Here is a 5,878-nt window from a genome sequence, read left to right on the forward strand (position 1 = left end):
TGATCTACCCAAGCTATATATACATCTATATCATGATAAGAGTCTGAGTTTCTGTCTATCATAAGTATAGATTAATAAAAGTAAATGTTATCTGCTAAAAACCAAAATAAAAATCGGGAACCTAACTATTCCTTTTGATCCTCTAAAGCTGAGTCAACCGAGGCTGGGTCTTCAACTGAGTCTCTTGGTGCTTCTTCCAGCTCGATAATACAAGGGATATGCCTTTGAATATGATCTAGGTGAATTCCCTGCTTGCACAACTAGAAATGGATGGTCTGCACGTCTTTCTTGTAGTTTGGCATGTCCTGGAGGGTTAGTTCCATCCCCATTGGTAGTTCCTCCATTGCCTTCCCCATGAGGCTCTTCATGAGCCAATACAAGTATAGAGTCTGCTTGAATTGTTTGAGTCTCTCCCTTATGTTCCCTGGGTCAGGGATTACCTCACGCCATCCCTCCATTTCCTCTTCTGAATCTGCCTCCTCTTTTATTTGTGCCTCCCAATATTCTAAGATCTTCCTAATACCTACAGCCATCCCTACCCTGTATGTTGTGACTGCTTCATTGATAAGCCTTTCTACAGGCTTCCTTCCACGTCTGGTCTCTGAGGTGCCCGGGTTAGCTGCACGAGGCATCTCCCTTCCCCTTCTACCTCGTCCTCTTCCATGGGTTCGTCTTGCCATATCTCCTGTTGTGCGAACCTATTCACATATATTTCAAATTAGAGCACAGACATTAAGTTTTGGCATTTCCACAATTCTATCGCTTCCCATCTCCTCGCCTTTCCTGCCACACTCATCTCTGCCCATGGCTGTAATGCCTCTCCTCTGTCATGATTATGAGTAAGATTTCTTGCAGTGATTTTATTCGTTCATCCCTGGGTTGTATAGGCCATAATATTTCCATTGATCCATGTTGCTGATTGTAGCCACAGTTAACCAAGAAATATGCAGCTTTGTTCCCCTCCCTTCTTACATGTTTAATTACTAAGTAGTCGAACTTCTGAGTGAGTTCTCCTATCTCTTGGATGAGACAGGCTGTCCTCCAGATTTTGCTCAATTTGTACCAAGGTGTTCCACTGTTAAGTTTCCTCAAGGTATTGATGACCAAGCTGGAATCTCCTTCCAGTTCCACTTGTTTGTATCCCAGTCTTACAATAATATATATTGATTTTAAAAAACATGTGTATATCATAAAAAGTAATTGAAAAAAAAAATCATGGTTAAAATATTTTAAGTAGTCTCATTATTTTATATTTTGGTCATTTTTAGTTTTTTTTTTAAATCCAACAAAGATTTTTTGGACTTACAAGTTTAAGTTATGTAGTCTTTATAAATTCAAATATACAATTTAAACAATGAAAGACTACACATTATATATATATATATATATATATATATATATATATATATATATATATATATATATATATATATATATATATATATATATATATATACACACACACACACACACACAAGGCCACTATAGATTGATTGATATTTATCGAGGGATAGGAGGGATGCAATTTTATATTTTTCAAAATTTTCACTTTAAAAGAGGTTTTCACTTGAAGAAATTTAATCCCTCTTGGTGTAATCAAGATTTGTGCTGATGATGGATGTATATTGGTATTAATTTCATTACTTTATATTAAAAAGAAAAACTAAATTCTCGGATGGGGTGTTTAACAAGATAAAACTAGGGGGAGGTTGTCGCCATCCCACCTAGCCAAAGGACTAGGAGATCTGGAGACATGCCCCTGTGATAAACTTAATAGCTATGTACTATACACATGTTGGTCATCATTCAGTCTAGCACATGTTTGGCCCATAGTGGTCTCTCATGTGTATCACCTGTCAATTAGTTTCTCGCTCATGGGGTTATCTGGTAGGGGAAGAATTTAACCATGACTACAAGGTTGCGAGTCCATCTTATGTTTCTCTCTACAGCACTTGGTGGGTAGGGTAAACTGGCAGTTTCACCAATGGGGACTCATAGTAGTTCCAGTTGTGGCTTTCCATTTCCTATTTTCTCAATGCTTTGGTTTGGGAAAACTAAGCCTTCTTAGTTGAGAAATTGTCAATTCAATGAAATTGTACCATCCCTAGTTCAATGGCATTGCAGTGCAGATGGTATCTTTATTTTTCACTACATTTTTCTTGCCATTTTTTATTCACCCTCTTTCAATAGACTTGCGAGGTTTTTAGCTTCTCCTTTGTTCAAGCCTCTCCATCTCTAAATATTTTCTTAGTATTCTAGGCAACTAATTCTTGGTGTAGTCTTGTTGGTTTTCTCCTGACACTTCGCCCCCCTTTGATATTCTACATTCCACCCCACCCTCTAGTCTCTATTAGCTACCCTTGCACTCTACCCCATGTGCTCATCTACTTATCCCTATGCTTAACGTATTCACCAAACCTCGACCTTCGCTTATAGACTTTTACATAAGCAAGTAACCATTTATTTGTGTCGTCCCTCCCCTATCTTCTTTATCCCCATCACCCATTGTCATTGTCAGAATCTCTCGTTTTCTACCATTCATTCCACGTTGATGCTCTTCTATATGCACCTATGACATGGCATTTTCCTCAAACTTATGTTTCCTCTTTAACCCCCTCTTTGGTGACTGGGTTTTTTCTCTTCTTTGGTCCTTCACCCCATACCTCGTCAATGAGCCCATGTGTGCAAAGGCAGAGGATCTCTCTATGGAGAGTAAAATTTAAGCTTTCATTGGGTCTCCCTAGTGAGAATTTTAGTACTATCTTGTAATCCCCAGTCTTAAAGGATATACAATTTACCCACAAAAAATATAAATAATATTGAAATTTATTAGTAACTATGTTAATAGACATGTTTATTTTAGAATAGGGCTTTCACAATTTTAATTTAATTCTTAGTGATTATTAAGTAGATGGTAGGGACTTAACCTGAAAAAGGAAAAGAAAAATATTCTAAGTAGTAGTTACATATCAAAAGCTAAGATTTATCTGGAAATTAGCTACTCAATTTCACCTTTTAATAGAAGTGATTAATTAAAAGAGATGTCATATCAACCTGTGTGATGTGAACTTGAGTTATAGTTTCTTGGCATGTGTTATTAAGAGGTTGTCATGTTGGCGCATCTTATTGTAACATAGTCTAATTGCATGTTACTAATCTTCACCGTAAAGTGGAATTGAATCTTCATGACCAAGAATCCCGTTACAAATTTTTTAAAATACATATGTTTTAGTCATATATTAATTTGTTATTAATAATAATAACAATAAATAATCCTCACAACTATATTATGAGTTTAATAAACGTATATTAAGAGTCTAGTGAACATGACGTGTATTATGAGTTTAGTCTATATTTATCAATCAATCATCTAATTTATTAACTATTTATTTTTTTTACTAGCGGAATCGGCAACGACGGTGGTATCGTACTTGCGTTACACGGGGTCGAATCCCACCGGCTGCCACTATAACCTCTAGGAGGAACCACCCAGCCCGCAAGAACGACCCTCGATAAGACGAGACTTGAACTCGTGACCTGCACAGTGGCACGAACGACTTAGCAGACCGTCCGCTGGCCACGAGACCAAACCCCTACGGGCTCTAATTTATTAACTATTTAATTTGAACATTTAAATATACAATAATACATATCAAGTTTTATAATTTAATAATTAATTTATTTTAATTAATAATAATACCCATTGAATTCAAACATTTAAATATACAATAATATAATATTAATTTTATTTTGATTAAATATTTAAACCATAAATAAATTGAAGTCTTAAGTTAACTTTTATAATTCCAAGTGAAACCCTCATTAGGGAACATATTGCTTTAAGTTAACTTTTATAATTCCATGTGAAACCTTCATTGGGTAACATTTCCTAAATATGCAACATGTTTCACCTTCAAAGATACACTAGATATTTTAAACGGAAATCAAGTTGACCTCACAATTTAATTAGGAAAAGAAAGATCCACACCTTAGGCTAATTGTAACGTTATAAAAGTCAACGGAAGAACATAACTCCAGAGTTACCTTTGTGTGTGCCTTTCTTCTAAGTATCTAGTGCACCAAATAGAACTCTTCTTGCGCATATGCACGTCCTCTAGGTAAGTGAACAGTGCATCCCAACCTTGCCAGGCATAGGTCGGGGCTCAATTCTCTAAACTGGATAATGAACACCGTCGGTCATGTCATGTGAAAAGGTTTTATGAACATGTTGACCCTACTTTGATTGCAAATATTGGAGACAATAGTGTAGGCAATTATTTTATGTTTTGTGTGTATAAAATATTCTTTTGTGTATAAAACTTTGAGATATATCTGAAATTTGCGATCTATAAATTACGAAAAACAAACAAGCACTATAATCTATAAATTGTTCAAATTATATAAACTATAATCTATACATTGCTAAAATTATATGTATATAAAGTTAAAACCTATCGTATAAACTATAGAGAACACGAGACAACTCGAGGAATTCAAGATATTAGGAAAGGGACAAATCCACTACAGAATCACTCCAACATTGATTGAAGTTACATACAAATCACTCCAATTAATATTACTAAAATTACAGACAAATTTGGCAATAGTACCTTGCATGATCAAAAGTATTCCATCCACTATCCGTTATCAAAAGTATTCTATCGTACTGTATTGCCAAAGAGCTTAAGCAAGCCGTAGGTTGCTAACATGGCCATCCAGCCTCCTATCAATACTCTCAGAGTTCCTTTCACCAGGGGAGAACGGCCATAGTAAGCTCCCACAACACCAAAAGCGGTAAGGGTCACGCTCGACACGGATATCAGCACTACATCTCTGATAAGTTGATTGCTGATGAAGGCTGCTGAGAGTAAGGGCACGATTCCTCCAGCACAGAATGCCAGGGCTGATGCAATTGCTGCCTGGAACGGGTTGGGGAGGCTCTCGTCCTCTTCATCATCGTTAGGGTTTCGAAGACTGCTTGCTCTTATTTCCATGTCAGAGACTTGTGCATCACGTTGAGCACACACAGAAACGAATTCCCCAATGGCCATACTGCAAGCACCGGCCACCAGAGCTGCCATCCCTGATACGACCACGGTGCTTTTACTTGATTGCGCTGCTCCAACTCCTAGCATTAACGATGCCGTGGTCAGCAATCCATCGTTGGCACCGAGCACTGCAGCCCGAAGCTGCTGCCCTCTTTGTTGGGAATTCCCCACATCCTTATAAACTGGCATCGTAATGCTTCCATTAAATTGTTCTGCAGATGGCGACGCCTCTGGAAGCAAAGCGTTACGATTGGCCATTTTGCACTGGAATGATGATTTCTCTGTCAAAGGATCAGGTAAAGCAAGAAAACAATCAGGAATATATTATTGTAACTTAAATATAGGACTAGCACCAGGTATGGAAATATCTCTTCTAAAATATTCTAATTGCAATTTCAGACAACGTCTACTGCAAATGATACACCCACTGATTTTGGCGCGGCTCCTCGCCTGTTCTATGAAATACAAATAGAATATTCACGATCCAAACTGCAATACAACAAAAACGCCTACGAAGCTGGAATTCAGTGAGCGCGTAACGAGGAATCAGATGGAAACCACAAGCGTGTGCTCTCCACACTCAAGAATGTCTCTTTATGTACTTTTTTGGGCCATATTTTGCTGTAGCAGAAGGCTGCGAATTGTGATTTCACGGACAGGCTCCACTGGGGGGCGAAATATCGACAGCCGTCATTAAAAAACACCAGTACCTGTCTGGTTGCGTTCTGTCTTGCGATATACAATTGCTGAAAGACAAACAATATGTATATTTTAATGTCGCTTGGCGTGTGCGATGAGCGTGCTTGTGTGAGAGTTTGTCTTTCGTGGAG

General features: G+C 37.6%; 1 pseudogene; it reads right to left on the minus strand.

Annotated features, from left to right (window-relative positions):
- Positions 1 to 260: 260 nt before the first annotated feature.
- On the minus strand, positions 261 to 5,603 carry LOC149156388 (vacuolar iron transporter homolog 2 pseudogene; annotated as a pseudogene).
- Between the last annotated feature and the right edge of the window lie 275 nt (positions 5,604 to 5,878).

This window comes from Pinus tabuliformis, chromosome 9 (assembly GCF_031772625.1).
Source record: "Pinus tabuliformis cultivar Carrire ecotype Pingquan chromosome 9, CPIR1, whole genome shotgun sequence".
Classification (NCBI taxonomy): domain Eukaryota; kingdom Viridiplantae; phylum Streptophyta; class Pinopsida; order Pinales; family Pinaceae; genus Pinus; species Pinus tabuliformis.